At 43.3% G+C, this 16991-nt stretch overlaps 1 long non-coding RNA gene across 1 annotated transcript; it reads right to left on the reverse strand.

Moving 5' to 3' along the window:
- Window positions 1–454: 454 nt before the first annotated feature.
- Window positions 455–2831, reverse strand: LOC148315080 (uncharacterized). Its single transcript, XR_015841294.1, has 3 exons — window positions 2592–2831; window positions 1828–1991; window positions 455–576 (listed from the first exon to the last, which is right to left on the reverse strand). It is a non-coding gene; the product is annotated as an uncharacterized LOC148315080 (long non-coding RNA).
- Between the last annotated feature and the right edge of the window lie 14160 nt (window positions 2832–16991).

Below are 16991 nucleotides of genomic sequence, written 5' to 3' on the forward strand. Positions count from 1 at the left end.
ATATCATGAATATACAGGGTTGGTGCTGGTTCTGGTAGGGAAACCACAACATAAAGATGTCCTTAATTAGTCCCACAATGGGGATATTTGCAATATGGCATATGATGGCCTAACAGGGCCACCGCCCAGAAAAGAGTAACGCAGAACTTTGTAATACTGTCACTCCCTGACCAGTTCGTTGTTCCTGAAGAGCCAAACTTTGACTCAGACCCACAAATTTGAATTACAGATAGTGGACAATGGAGAACTCCCCCAGTCAGTCAGCATGTTCAACTTCCATAGAAACCTCAACATACATTTATTAGATTGCCAAACTAATTGGAAACTACATCACCAGAACACCACAAGTGGGCTCTGTTATTGTACTTAAAGATGCATCTTACAAACCTGTGTTCTCCAAGGCCAGCTGGTCCATAGTCTTAAGTTATTTCTTCGCCAACATCAATGTCTCGGAGCGCAAACAGACAGAGGTGTGGTCTGTCCTCTGTTGTCTTCTTCTTCATTTTACAGTTGGGGTGCATGTGGTCATCATTAACCAGTCTTCCCAGACTGCCATCTTCTTGAGCGGCATCAACACTTAAAATAGATTTAAAAAAAAAAAAAAACAATTATTCAATCAATGTCAGAAATTAATCTTTGAGACAATCTTGTGTACACAAAACATAAAAATAGGAAATCCACAATTTTTAAATCTTCTAAATCAAATCATACAAGAAATTTCTATTGGAATCAGACCCTATTAACAGCTTGTCTTTGAGACTTCATGGTCTATATTTTCATTTGTACAGATTCAACGCATGAATAAAAGTAATTACCGTATTTTCGCAGTCATAAGCAAACAAAGCGCCCTGTCAGTCGATGCGTCCATTAAATGGACAAAGTACCACTCACGTCCATCAGCCCTTGTCATCAACGAGCTGTTGGAAGTGCATGTTAGCACACCCTGCTGGGCAAAGAGTGAGTTGTCCATGCTTACAATCGACCGTGACAAATACACCATCTGACTATAATGTTTGGGTGATGGTGTTGGAAAAAGCTGGACAAAGGGCAGCTGTCCACAATGTTTTAGTCTGTCTTATCATTTATGTTATTGCAAGCAAGAAACGTCCCAGGTTTAGACAACAGACAAAAAGTCCAAAGCATAACAGCACATCTCTTTAAACAGCCATGCAAATCTCTCTAAACAGCTATGGGATTGTGGGTCTCTGCTCCCAGAATGCATTGCTTGAATTAGCTAAGGCTGAGTGGCTTTTGTATTATTTTCATTTTTTTTGGGTATATTGATGGCATGAGAGATACATGTTTGTGTTAATCTTATTTCTATGTTTCATTGTTTGCTTGTATGATGAGTTTTTTATTTTTTTTTGAAACCGTGACTCTAAGGAGTGTGGTGAGCAGCCAAGTCCCTCCCCTGACGTTGCTTTGTAGGCTATTGCCAATGCACCTAATATTGGCCTGAGCCATTGTCAGCTATTGTCAATAGAGACTTGGCGTCTGCTGCAACAATGGGGTGATTGCTCATGTTATTGGGGCATAGTAGGCTGCTATTGGCTGTGTCAGTGTGGGCAGCTCTGCCAAGTTCATGCTATGCTAACAGCAGCTGTGCTATCGTCTTGTCAGGCGGTGCGTCCAGTATATGTTACAAAGACAGAAATAGCGGCCTCAACAGGTGTTGCGCCCTTTGACACGGCGCGTCTTTTGGGTGCGAAAATACGGTATACATTTTTGCTTAGAGAATGATTTTTCCCCTAACACTTATGGGATGAGTATGTGTTTATTTTTTTAAATAAAAACAAAAATAAGATAACATCTCAATCTTTGCCTCACCTCCAAGTTTTTTCTTGCCGGCGGAAGTCAAACAAAAAGACAGTGCCTCTTCCATCCATCTTCCTGCGTTGAGATTTATCAGAATCTATCAATTTTCCTCTGTACTCCATAATAAAGAATAAAGTCGTCTTTCCTGAAAGGGGCCTTGGTAAATACTCCTCGACCTAGTTAACAGGGAAATCAAGATAGCTTCGTCATATTTTTAAGCACACAAATAAGGAGTCATCATATTCATTTGGGCCACTATACTAATGTAGGGTGGTTTGAAACATTGCTTCTTGTGAGGGATAGAGCAGAGCCCTTCTTTATGATTTTAAAGGAACAGACCAGCCAAAATTCATTTTCCAGCATTGCATTAGCCAGTATGTATTAGGACTGAAAGTACAAATGTCAATGGCACCTGGTTACGTAAAAAAAAACCTTTAAGATTATTTAGTTTCATAACAATGACATACACTGTATACACAGTCATATTGGATCGCGTCACGTGATCTCTGTGACGTATAACGTGCTTTACACTAGACTATCAATATCGGACTTGTTCACTGGTCTATTGTGGTATAAAAATGCCGGAGGGCGTCATCAAGTACAGCCTTAATTTAGGTAGAACTCCTACCATCAGGTTTCACGCTCACTGAAATAACTTGAAACTGACAAAAGAAAAGGTCAAGACACTCTTAATGTAAAATAACCACTTAAAAAACGATGTCAGCTTGGTTATCAGAAAACAATAATATATCTTAGCAAAAGCGTTAACATCATACCTTTAAATGAGTTTATATACTTCGCTTCTAACTCTGCAGTCTTGTCCAGACCCTTGACTGCATGTTCAATAGTATCCTGCTTTGGGGACTTCCTGCATCTCAGGGAAGGCATTGTTTATTCTATAAAGAAAAAAAGACAGTTTTGTGTTGAGAATTATTAATACTATAGGCTAAATGGAGTTTTAACAATATCAGTGTAAGAAAAATAAATTATAAATTAAAAAAATATCAATCCCTCCATCCCAATTAATGATTTCAACCATAATAGTTTATATTGAAGTTTAAACAACAGACAGACAGATTTATGCAGTGTGACTACAAAAATCTTACCAAAATTGCATTCACAGTAACCTTTGCTTTAAGAATCATGTAATTAACCAGTGAACATCGTGTCTTACACAAAAATTAATGACAGAAATTATCATGGTACTTGCATTCTGTTGTTCTATAACAAAAGTGCAAGCTGTTAGCTCCGCAAAGCTAACGCAACAAGCTAGCGTCCCTCGTGCTCACATTCAATGCAAACCTGACCACCGGATGAAAATACGCGTCGGTTTAGTTCTTTAAATGAGTAAAAGCACCATGACGTTTTATAATTATTCAATGCTTAACTGGAGCTCGTCAATTATGTCGATGTAGGAGCACATGTTTGCTAGGCCAGTGTTGTAGGCCCACATCCATGGTGCTACTTTGTATAGTGTTTTCCACACAACTATCTCTAACCATGAACAAATGCACTCGAGGCATGTTTTGAATAAAAACAAACGAAAAACACTTACCTCTCCGTTTCAACAGCAGTTCGAACTTCGAAGTGGTGATATTCTCCAGCGTTAAGCACCTGCTCGAACTGCGAATAGGTCAAATTCAACAGCGTCTTTTTTCTGTCTTAATAAGGACGCGATGAGAGGAGGAGCGCTTGCCTTTTCGTCAGCACGCCCCGCGCGGGTGGTGCTGCTTTATCACTCTCTATCTGTGCCCGCCCGCCGGCATGTCGATAGAAAAATAATATTCCTTCAAACATTACTTTCATCTTCTTAACGTTTTGTAGTGAATTTAACAGGTTCACCACTTTTTTCAAATACACCAATGGAAAACAGGTCTTAATTGAGGAAACATACAAAGAGCGTCTCACAAACACCTTATGATGAGCAATGTAATTTGATCACGTTTTTTGTCACTGCCTGGACGTCGGTTCACTGGCCTGGTGGCAGTGGCTTGTAGACACTGTCACTGAGTGGGAACGGATCTCAAGGTGGGTCAAACTAACCCAAGCAGTGGATCGGTCCGTTTTTTAAATTTATTAATTTTTTTATTTTATGTATTTATTTATTATTTAATACAAGGGCTTCGGCTCACTACCAGTGGGCGGGACCAAAGAATTTGGGTTTCCTTTGAGCTAGGAGGCAGTCAAAGGCAGTCCAATCCCCGGCAACATAAAGCGCCTAGCTCTGGGGACATGGAATGTCATTTCTCTGGTAGGGAATGAACCCGAGCTGGTGTGTGACTAGACCAGTGGTTCTCAATTATTTCCTGTCATGCCCCCCCTACCAAGAAGAAAACAATTCGCACCCCCCCCACCACAATTTTTTTTTACATTTCGTACTAATGTACATGTTCTTTGCATATTAATGTTAGATTGTCAATAAAATATCTTACCTTAACAAAGCTAAATTGATAAAAAAATATATCATTTTGAGAACGACTATTGTGAGGATCTCGAAACTCAGTACTCTGTGGTGCTAATATTGATGAGATGATAAATATGTTGAAGCCACAGAACAAAAAGATTAGATATTGTTTGGAAATTAATGACGTACATAACAAAGGAATATCAGCCTTGATTGGAGTACATTACTGCATTTAAATTTTTAATAAAAATGAAACAATTATTGATGTTATGACCACTATGAAGAATTTAAAAAAACAATATATAGGGATAATTATAGTTTTCATTTTGTTATGTTTAGTCTGTTCATGTTGCATTATTTTTATGACAAAGATGATGGTTAATCGTAGGTTTGTTGCCCAAATGTACCGTTACAACCTGATTAATGTTGAGAATGACGAACTCAAACTGGACACTAAAACGTAAAAACACATGGACTTCTTGCCCCTGTCCACACACGTGCACACACACACACACCATACACGAAGATCCGGGAGGTAAGGACGGCTGTCCTCTCCTACAACGAGGCAAGGGCCTCCACCAAGTCACCCCAGGGACAAGTTTTATTCCCTGATGGTCATCAAATTATGAGGATCTCATTCTACGCCGGAAGGGAGGAGGGGAATTTTTCCCTAATGTGAGGTTTTCGCTCCTCCACTGATGATCACACTGTTGTATGATTTCATTATGATGATCTGTCTTAAAGCCGTAAGGACATGATTTTTAAATCCACAACAGGGGGGAAATGTAAGATGGGCTGAGGATAGGTAATCAGTTTGTGTATTCATAATCATGTTTTTATACACTCATTAATGTTTAACACACACAGAGACACTTACTTGTTATTTTAACACACACACACACAGACACCGTATCCTGAAGATGTGTTTAGTTAAACTGACCTTTATACCGTGAGTTATTGATGTTTTCTGTCTCTTGGTGATTAGTTGTTGATGCTTTTCTGTCTTCTGGTGATTAGTTATTGATGAGTTAGTTTCAATAAAAAGGCAGAACGGAGGGTGAGAGTCAGAGGGTGTGCGGGATTGAACTGGCAAGACGGCTGTTTCGCCTCCTGGCTCCCTCTCCCATTCTGAATGGCACAAAACGAAAACTTTAGTAAGTTATTTCAGTCTAAAAAAAGGCGTCAGGGCATTTTTAAACCGGACAGTAAGTCGTCACTGTCTTGGTTCCTTTTTGTGCCTTGACCCATCCCGGAATTATTGAAAGGATGCAGTCCTATTTACAGGCCCCAGTGACACCCCAGGTTTCTGTTGTTTGTACGAGGGCGCTTAATAGGTACTGCTATTCACAATCGTCTTAGGCTGTTTCTTTGCAGAAGTTTATGGACAATGTGTAGTGCTGTAGGATGCAGTCTAGAGCATTCTTGACATTGAAGCTTTTGTTTCCAGCAACTGCTAATGCGACCGTGCATCAAACATGCAAAACACAGACCCTTGCTCCTCAAGAAGTCAATCTTATCCTTGTGATGCTTTCTCCTAAATTCCTTACAAATTGTGAGACTGTTGCTCTCCATTACAATTAGCACATGGTTTGGCAATAGCATCCACTGAAACAGGTTCTGCCTTTGGCGTGGTGGTTTTGTTGTTTTCCATCTTGGCGGGCACAATGACTGTTGTGAAGACTTTCTTTGATTTTGGTGTTTCTGTGTGTTGTGATTTTGTTTTCTGTTTTATAGAATCTTTCGTGCTTGTCAACAAAGTCAACAAAATCCTTAAACTTCACTCTTCTATTTGTTCTTTCTTGGAGATTGGAGGCAAATTTTCTCCAAGATTCTATAAGTCTGTATGGAAGTTTGTTTGCCAATGCCTTTATATTAGCCATGTTGTCCAAGTCCTCCATGTAATTAACATCTGCCATTATGTTCAAACAGCCCATAAGGAATAATGTGAAAGACTGAAGTGCAACACCATCTTCAGACTTGATTGTTGGCCAATCCATGGCTTCCTTTAAATATGCTTCTGCTATCATGAAGTCATCACCATAAAACTCCTTCAAGATTTGTTTTGCTTTGGTATATCCTGTCAGAGGTTCCATATGGATGCAGCTCTTCACCAACTCATGTGGTTGTTCACTAGTATACTGCAGCTAAAATTGAAGATGATCACGGTTATCACTTGTACGGCCTTCAATCCCATGTTCAATGGCACCTATACAGGTTTTATAATGCAGAGGGTCGCCTTTAAACGTAGGAATGGAAAGTTCGGGAAGTAGCGATGCTTTTTGACTCTTTGCTAAGTATTCTGCGACACTGGCTTGCTGTGAGATTGCTTGGCAAAGGCCATCAAGCACATGTCCCTGTTGTTCTCTACTTTCTGTCTGATGTGGAAATCTAGCCATTGGAATAGTCGAAGTGGGAGCATTTCAGGTCAACACTGCTTGTTGCTCTGATAGGCTGTGATGGTAATTGAATGTTTTTCCTTGTTTAAATTGTAACACACTCATCAGGAATGTGGATACCATCCTCCTGGGTATTTTCATATCTTCTCAAGACATCCAATTTAGCATCAGACTCAGGGAGTGCCGTTTGCATTGCATGCATTTGCTTCTTTGCCTTAATTGCAGCTTCTTCTTGCTCAAGTGCCAACCTTTGTTGTAAATCAGCAGCCTTTGCCTTTAAACATGCTCGTTCCATTTGAGCCTTTAATTTAATTGAAGACGTTGACAGAAGTGAGCTTCTGTCTGTTAGATTCTTTACTTCTACTTCTATGGGTGTAGTTAGTTGATGCAGATCTACTATCATCAGGTGATATTTGTTTATTGCATCCTTCCTCTGCACGTTTCAAAACGTCCTTCTTCCATTGCTCACATTTCCATTAATTACATTTTTTGGATCAAACCAGTTATTTTGGTCATCGGCAAAATCCTCTTCAGTCTTTAAATTTTGCACACCGGAATTGAGGTCCACAAATTCTTGCTCCATGCCGCTAAAGCAAACACGAAGCTCAGTTTTTTACAGCGTCAACATTTGCATCATCCTCCATCAATTGTTCAATTTGACGTTGCATGGAGGTCAATTGAGCAAATTTGCACCTGCGTGCCTGCATCCGTTTAGGCTTGTGATCTTCTACAGCTTTTCTCCGTCATTTTTAATGTCCGCTTTCCACTGTCTTGTTCCTCCATGTCAATCCACAATCAAGCAAACAAAAACGTCAAACTGACTGTAGCGTCTCAATTTGTAGGTCAGCTGAATGACGATCAAAGTTTTAAGCAGTTTACTCACGCACCTGTTACGTGCACGTCCTTGTTAACTCGCGATGCTTGTCAAGTATGGACGCATGCTAACAGCTAGCAGCTCATTGTCCCGACTGGAAAGTTGCTCCTTAGCTGTGATGTGCCTAGGGTTACACTATCTATCATTAACAAACACAGCCAGCCCTCCTCTTTCCTCTTACCGCTTTCCAGTGTCCTGTCCGCAAGTAGTATTTGGAAGCCGTCAAATTCCACGACGGTGTCCGGCGTTAGGTCTGTTAGCCATGAATCCGTGAACATCAGCAAGCTAGCTCATTGGAAGTTCCTCTCGTGCCGCGTCCATTTTCTTGGGAAGGTATCTAACATTTCCCATAAAAACGGACAGGAGGACGGGGTGGTCACGCCTCCTCTTTGCCTGGCGTTTCGCCCCCGCGCGACATCCCCCGTCTCTTCCTCCTCAACTCGTGGGGGATATCGGGTCTCGCTCCGGGAGTCGGCACGGGGTTAGCACGAAGTGCTAACAGCTGATCTCTTGTGTAAACGATTGATCCGTAGCTCCCAGTGACATCTCCGGACACGATCACGCAAAAAACAGCCCCCAGCAGCAATAAAACCACCGCAATTTGGATGTCCATTGCTGCGATGAGGTAAAATAAATAAAACTGGGTAAAGGAAAAAACACGCGAAAAAGGCTCAAATAGTGAGCCGTGCTGCTTTAGCAGGTAGCCACTCGCGTGGTGACGGAACCGTAAAAACAAATGTGGTCCCATCAAAATCTGATGGGATATTTAAAAATAAAAGCGTGAAAATTTGCTTATTTGTCTGTCGTCACCAATGATTAAAAAAATTAAAATCATTACAAAATCCTCAAGCTATCGTGATACCAGACAAGTTCTGCGGGACACCAGACCACCCCAGTTGTCCACAAAAAGTGGTCACTTCAAAATTTGATGTGGCATTTAAAAATAAAAAAATCACCTGAAATATGCACTGTGATCAACACTGATTTAAAAGAAAAATCTTTAAAAAATATCCTCAAACTATCGTGATACCAAACCAGGATTGGGGATACTAGACCACACCAGCTGTCCACCAAAAGTGGTCACATCAAAATGTGATGTGGCACTTCAAAATAAAAGTAGCCTGAAATTCGCTTATTTCACGGTCATCACCACTGAGTTAAAAAAAAAATAGCTCGAGCTATCGTGATACCAGACCAGTTTTGTGGGACACGAGACTACCCCAGCTGTCCATAAAAAGTGGTCCCATCGAAATCTAATTTGTAATTTCAAACTAAAAGTTGCCTGAAATCTGCACATTTCACTGTCATCATGCCTGACTTTAAAATTTCATTAAAAAATATCCTCTAGCTATGGTAATACCAAACCAGGTTTGGAGGACACAAGACAACACAGCTTTCCACCAAAAGTAGTCCCATCAAAATGTAAGGAGGCATTTTAAAATAAAAGAGCTGGAGCTGTCGTAATACCAGACTAGTTTTGTTGGACACTAGACGACCCCAGCTGTTCATCAAAAATGGTCCCATCAAAATCTGATGTGTAATTTCACAATAAAAAAAAAACCCACCTGAAATATGCACATTTCATTGTCATCAACACTGATTTTAAAATAATCATTTCAAAATACCCTCGAGCTATCGTGATATCAGACCCATTTTGGGGGACACTAGACAACCCCAGTTGTCCATCAAATGCGGTCCCACCAAAATGTGATACGGCATTTCAAAATAAAAGTAGCCTTAAATCAGCATACATCACTGTTATCAGGCCTGACTAAAATATCATGACAAAATATCCTCCAGCTATCATGATACCAGACAAGACATATTTCACTGTCATCACCATTGATTTAAAAAAATTAATTAAAAACTAGAGCTGCGAGCAGCTATAAAGAGCCCTCGCCACCCGGACAACGTTGGGGTACTGGCACGTTGGAAATGTGAAATATTTCCGAGAAATAACGTGAGGAATCTTCAAGAGGAATTTGCTTGTAGTTAAAGTTAGAGCAGCTTTTGTTTTCAAAGCCTCGTCAATGTTTGAAGTAAATTTGTTGGCAGGCACTACAGGTGCATCAAATCAAAGACTAATAGACTGAAAAACATTTTCTTTCCGAGAGCCATCACCATTCTGAACTCTCACACACATGCACACACACACGACCACCCTTACCTTGCTGAACAGCGACGTATTGTGTTGTATTTCTCCAATTTCATACTATTTTCCATCACAATATTTATTCTCTTATTTATCTAATTTATATATTTGATTAAATTATTGTTGTATTGCACTGGAGAGGGGAGCTCCCTAATCTTGTTGCACACTGTACAATGACAATAAAAGGATTTCGGATTCTGATAAATTTAGAATGGCCGACTTCCTGTTCAATTTAGCATACGGCTCCATGAGACTTTTTATTAGGTCTTGGCTTTGTACACACTTCATCAAATTTTCAGTTTGGTGAAACAGAGATATGGGGCTGTTTTTTTTTGTTGTTTTTTTTTTTCTAGGGGGCGATAGCGAGCCATTTTTAAACAACTGTACGACAAAATAATAAAATATTGTGAATATTGAATCAACTCCCGGTTGAGTGGACGCTGGCACGTTTGGCTGCCACTGCTCACCGGTAACTCTCAGAAATTTTTTGGATCCGCTTGTTGTACCTGCTTTAGCAGTTTACAATCCCTCCAGTTACAGTGATTTTATTTATTATTATCTGTATGTTGAGCGATCCCGATTCTCATGAATGCCACCCACCGATTGCATAGTCGCTGACGCGTCTACTGTGGCTAAAGTTTAGCTTACCTATCAAAGTTAGCACCTGTCTGCCATGTGGACCCGCAGGCCAGTCTGCTTCTCGCACTTCTGCCTGTTCCTGTCATGTCATCAACCTGTGTCAGGACAACTTCAATCCACTGCCGCTGAACTCCGCTGGATTTACCGACACATGCCCGAGGGAAACGCACCACCACCACTGCTCCTCCTCCCGAACATCGCTCGTCGACCCTTGAAGGATTGTATGGCAATTACCGGCATTTTAAACATTTATGGGACAGAATGTCAATTATTTAATTTAGCAGGTTTATATTTACTGAATATGCTATGATCGCAAAATTCCGGACGAACTGGCGAGGCTGCCCGGCTCACCGTGGCTTGTCATCGGGACCGGGAGGCGGCGCAGGCGACGCAGAGAGAGGAAGCAGAAGCGGGGCTGCAGGTCCGGTGTCTTGCAACGGCTGCGACGGCAGCCCCATAGGCAACCACTGCCGAGTCTGTACCTCACCAACGCCAGATCCGTGGTCCACAAAATCGACGACCTGGGATTACAAATCCTGGGAAACCGCTATGTGCGAGACAGCAGTGTGATCGTCGTCACGGAATCCTGGCTGCACGCAGACGTCCCCGATGCTAGCATCCAGCTGGCCGGGCGCTCGCTACATCGCGCGGATCGGACAAGGGACACCGGTAAGAGACGGGGCGGGGTGGCTCTGTGTTTACGTGCATGAGAACTGGTGCGGCGATAGCACGATCGTCGAGAAGCACTCTTCCCCCGACATCGAGTTCATGTCCGTTAAATGCCGGCCTTATTTTCTCCCGAGGGAGCTAACGGTCGTGATTGTCACAGCTGTTTACATCCCTCCCGACGCTAGCACTAGCACGGCGCTCTCGCTACTCGCGTGCGTCATCAATAAACATCAGCGGGCCCACCCTGATGGCGTTCACGTAGTAGCGGGAGACTTTAATAAGGCCAATTTAAAGACTGTACTCCCAGAGTTTCACCAGCATGTCAAGTGCCCAACGAGGGGAGACAACACTCTCGACCATGTGTACTCGAACATCAAGCACGCATACAGGGCCCTCCCACTCGCCCCCCTCGGCCAGTCAGACCACCTGTCCTTGCAGCTCGCACCTGCATACATCCCTCTCAGGCGCAGATTCAGGCCCACCACAAAGACTGTGAAAACCTGGCGTGACGGCGCCATGAGTGAATTACAGGACTGCTTTCAAGACACAAACTGGGGCCTCTTTGATCATCAGGACCTTGATGTCTACACACATTGTGTAGTGGACTACATCAAGTTCTGCATGGAAACTGTGTCCCTACACAGGACTATACGGACCTTCCCAAATGCGAAGCCCTGGATGTCCAGCAGGGTTCGCTCTCTCCTCAAGGCCCGTGACGCTGCCTTCAGGTCAGGCGACAAAGCCCAGTACAGGGTGGCTCGTGCTGACCTGAGCAAAGGCATCAAGCTAGCCAAGGCAACCTACAAGGGGAGGCTGGAGGCCCACCTTGCCAGTAACAGACCACGGGAGGTGTGGCAGGGTCTACGGAGCATCACCAACTTCCGTGGCAGCAGCACGACCTCTGCAGACCCGAGTGCATCGCTGGCAGAGGAGCTTAACTGCTTCTTTGCTCGCTTTGACTCGCCCCAACCGTCACACCCCCGCACTTCATGCTCCAACTCCCCCCCACTCACCGTAGAGGAACACGATGTGAGGCGCGCGCTCCTGGCTGTTAACCCCAGGAAAGCTACTGGACCCGACGGAATACCAGGCAAGGTCCTCAAAACATGTGCCCACCAACTGTCACATGTATTCTGCAGGATCTTCAACCGCTCCCTGGCTCAAGCAGTCATCCCCTCCTGCTTGAAAACTTCCATCATTATTCCTGTCCCCAAAAAGTCACCAGCCGTCCACCTGAATGACTACCGTCCTGTTGCTCTCACACCAGTCATCATGAAGTGCTTCGAGAGGCTGGTTCTCCAGCACATCAGGGACTGCCTTCCTCCCACTCTGGACCCCTACCAGTTTGCATACTGGGCTAACAGATCCACTGAGGACGCCATCAACACTGCTCTGCATGTTGTGCTGGGCCACCTGGAACAACAGCAGAGCTATGCAAGGATGCTCTTTGTGGACTACAGCTTGGCATTCAACACAATCATCCCAGACATCCACGTCGCCAAACTTGACATTCTCGGCCTCCCTGCCCTCACACGCATCTGGATTAAGGACTTTCTGACCAACAGACCCCAGACTGTGTTGCTCGGCCCCTACACGTCCTCCACCTGCATGCTGAGCACCGGTTCCCCTCAAGGATGCGTGCTGAGCCCTCTCCTATACGCCCTCTACACCTACGACTGCAGCCCGGCCCATGGCAACAACACCATCGTCAAGTTTGCTGACGACGCGACAGTGGTCGGTCTGATCTCGGAAGGTGACGAGACAGCCTACAGAGAGGAGGTAAAGAGACTGACAGCTTGGTGCAAGGACAACAGACTGCACCTTAACACTGCAAAAACAAAGGAGATTGTCGTCGACTTCAGGAGGAACAAGACGGTGCCGCCCCCCCTCTGCATCGAAGGCGTGTGTGTGGAGAGGGTCCACACGTTCAAGTTCCTGGGAGTACAGATCTCCGACGACCTTTCTTGGACTCACAACACCACAGCAGTGGTAAAGAAGGTCCACCAGCGTCTGCACTTCCTGAGAGTCCTCAGGAAATTCAACCTGGACAGGAAGCTGCTGCTAGCCTTCTACCACTCGTCCATTGAGAGCCTGTTGACGTACTGTGTCTCCACCTGGTACAGCGGCTGCACTGAGGCCGACAGAGTGAGGCTCCAGAGGACAGTCAAAACAGCGCAAAGGATTATTGGCTGCCCTCTCCCCTCACTGTCAGACATCTACACCGCCCGGTGCCTCAGAAGGGCTCTCAACATCGTCAAAGACAATACCCACCCAAACTCACACCTGTTCGACCTGTTGCCCTCTGGCAGGCGCTACAGATGCATCAAATCGAGGACCAATAGACTGAGAAACAGTTGCTTTCCGAGAGCCATCTCCATTCTGAACTCTCACACACACACGAGAACACCCTTACCTTGCAGAACAGCATCGTGATGTGTTTTTATATACCCTATTCTGTACTAAATTCCATTGCACTCTCTTATTTATTAATCTAATTTATATATTTGTCTGTCTTATTGTTGTATTGCACTGGAGAGGGGAGCCTTCTAATCTCGTTGCACACTTGAGTACAATGACAATAAAGGGATTTCTAATTCTAATTCTAATTCTACTACGCATAGGAATAACTGATTGTAGTCATGGTCTTTACTGATTTATGATATTATTTTCACATGCTAAAGTTATATTACTTAGTTTATAAATGTGTGAACATAGTATTTTCATGACCTACACTCACATTCACATCATACATATTCAGTCTGCACATTACAAACTGATGACAAGCCAGACAGCACTTCATGGACAAATATGACAAAGCACATTCTCCACATAGGACATAGAGATGCAAACATACCAAATTGGGCACTGGATTTAGTTTTAAAATCGCTGCATTGGCTCCCCGTGTGTTTCAGGATTGATTTTAAGGTTCTTCAATTAGTTTTTAAATGCCTTAACGGTCTTGGGCCATCCTCGCGGACCCTGAGGTCCTCTGGCACCGGCCTGTTAATTATTCCTCGGGTGAGGACTGGAACACATGGCGAGGCTGCATTCAGCCATTCTGGTCCTCGTCTATGGAATAGCCTGCCGGAGGACATCAGGTCCGCAGAGACTGTTGATATTTTTAAAAGGAGGCTCAAGACCAGACCTGGGCATTGCACGGCCCGCGGGCCACATCCGGCCCGCCGGGTGGCACTGACTGGCCCGTATGACAGACCTGGGCATTGTATGGCCCGGGCCACATACCTTTGGTTGACTCTGACCGCGAGTGGAAGGTTAATTGGAAATTTCAAAATAAACATACTTTTTAATTTCACCTCATTCATGGGCGAAAGCTGCACTGCTTTTATTCTGAAATTGTTTTTTTTTTTTATTCCCGCACAATGTGCGTCGCACATAATGACGTAATGCGTTTATCAAGACATGCGCGCGATTGAATCACAACAAGACAACGTTCGTCCTCAAAAATGTCCGCTCAGGCTACAAAAAGAAAGGTAGATGCCGAATGTAGAATTTTCAACAAAAATTGGACAGCGAAGTATTTATTTACTGAAGTTAGAGGTAAAGCTGTGTGTTTAGTTTGCGGGGAGCAGATCGCCGTGTTGAAGGACTACAATTTGAGTCGGCATTACCAGACGAAACATGCAGAGAAATATAAAAACGGCACCAGATAACAATGAACTGGGACACTTTTTCTCAAAATCACAGTTCAGTGACAGTCAATATGTTGTATCTTGCTTAATGTTTGGTGCAAAAAGACAATATTGTGATGTCTTTAAAATGCTCAGAACCTTTACACAACTATCCAACAGTATATGGAACTCAAAATGTGTTTTGAAGTGAATGTGACAGAATATGTTTACTAATATGAGTCACAAATAGTAAAAAATGTTAATATTATGTCTACCATTGTGTTGAGAAATTTGAATGAATACATTTTTGTAAGGCAACCTCATTTTTTCAGTTTATTTGGTATTTAGTTTCATTGCTTAACTTTAATGCCAGCTTGTCAAAACAGTGCTATTTACTGCTTTTTAAAAAAGAAATACAATTAATATTATGCAGAATTGAGTTCAGCCTTTTGGCCCGGCCCTCCACAATATTTAATGTTTCTTATGTGGCCCCATGGAAAAAATAATTGCCCACCCCTGCTCAAGACTCACCTTTTTTGTTTGGCTTTTAAATAATTTATCTTAGTCTTTTAATTCAGGATTGTCATTTTATATATTATCATTGTCTTTAATTTTTTTTAGCTTCTTTGTCTTTTAGTATCATCATTTTTCTTATATATTTTAGCTGCGTCGTTTTATATTATTGTCTTTTAATTTTTAGCTTCTTCTCTGTCTTTTAGTATCATAATTTTTCTTATATATTTTAGCTTCGTCTTTTTATATTATTGTCCTTTAATTTTTAGCTTCTTTTTTGTTTAGCATTATCATTTTCTTTTATATATTTTAGCTCCAGTGTTTCCTCAAGGGGGGCCTCCGCGCTGGGAGGTGTGGCTGGCCTTCTCACAGGGGGCTTCATCCCGGAGGCTCCTTAGGCCCGGCGGACCGGGGCCCTCTGCATTATGTGTAGGGTCTACCCCGGTCAGTCTGGGCTAGGGGTCTGTGTGTTGGCGCAGCTCCCTGTGGGCGTGAGCCGTCATCCCTCTCAGCGCGGATGACCTACCCTGGGTACATTTTCTCATATGGTTTCTCTGTGCCTTACCCTGTCTTTCTACTAAGATGGTTTATTAAGTTGTGTGAATGCGAGTGTTCTGTGTGTGTGCGAGTTCAGGCGTGTATGTGGATGTGTCTTGTGTTTATGTTGAGTGGGTGGAATGGGTTTTAGTTTTTCGTTGTAATTTGGATGTTTTTATTGTACAGCACTTTGAGCCGCATTTTATGTATGAAAAGTGCTCTTATAAATAAAATTTGATTGATTGATTGGAGGGTTCAAGGGGACGCCATTGCAAAAACACATTCTGAAAGACATAATTTGATTTTGGAGCACACATACATGCACACTGACAAGATTACAGGGGAATACCAGCAGAAGAGACGGAGAGACTGCCCGCCGGAGAAGGCCAGCCGTGGAATACCAGTCTTGGGGACCAGCTGGGAATCAACCATCCAGACAATGATTAATCTGGAGAGGACCTTCCCTTGGACGTAGACCCGTGCCGGGGGAAGAATGTGAGGCTGGGCTGAGATAACGCACGACTCTTTTCGACTGTGCTTGCCCAAGTACATTTTCTCATGAGATTAAGAAAAAGCCGCTCAGTACTATTTCCTGAACCTCCGCCCTATTTCCTACCTACCATTCATTTCAAAAGTCCTAGATAATGTAGTCGCCACTCAACTCCACTCTCATCTCACCTGCAATAACCCTTTCAGTCCGGTTTCCGTGCACTTCACAGCACTGAATCAACTCTACTCAAGGTCACCTCTGCTCTCCTCATTGCAGCTGACTCAGATTCATTCTCCATTGTCATCCTTCTTAACCTGACTGCGGCCTTTGACACCATCTCACACACCATCCTTCTCAAAAGACTTTCTTCCATCGGCATCACCCACACCGCCCTCAACTGGTTCCATTCATACTTCAAAGACCGCACTCAGTTCATCCAGCTTAAATATTTCTCATCAAAGTCCCTCCCAGTCACCTCAGGTTTGCCCCAAGGCTCGGTCCTGGCCCCCCTATTATTTATCATATACCTCCTTCCCCTTGGCAGCATTTTCCGAAAATTCAATATCGCTTTCCATTGCTTCGCGGATGACACCCAGCTCTAGTTCTCCTGCAAACCCAGCATATCACTCCCTCCCACCTCCGTCACCTCCTGTCTATCTGAAATCAATGACTGGTTTTCTAATAATTTCATGAGGCTTAACAGCGACAAAACAGAAGTTATTCTTTTCAGTACAAAATCAATACAATCCAAAGTTGGCAGTTTTCCCATTCCTGTTGGCCCCTCCATTGTTTTCCCATCCCCTCAGGTCAAGAGTCTGGGTGTCATCCTTGACAGCACTCTATCTTTCCATAAGCATAATAACACAACCCGGT

This window comes from Idiotropiscis lumnitzeri, unplaced genomic scaffold, assembly GCF_059441095.1.
Source record: "Idiotropiscis lumnitzeri isolate Australia: NSW breed Sydney's pygmy pipehorse unplaced genomic scaffold, RoL_Ilum_1.0 HiC_scaffold_141, whole genome shotgun sequence".
NCBI lineage: Eukaryota > Metazoa > Chordata > Actinopteri > Syngnathiformes > Syngnathidae > Idiotropiscis > Idiotropiscis lumnitzeri.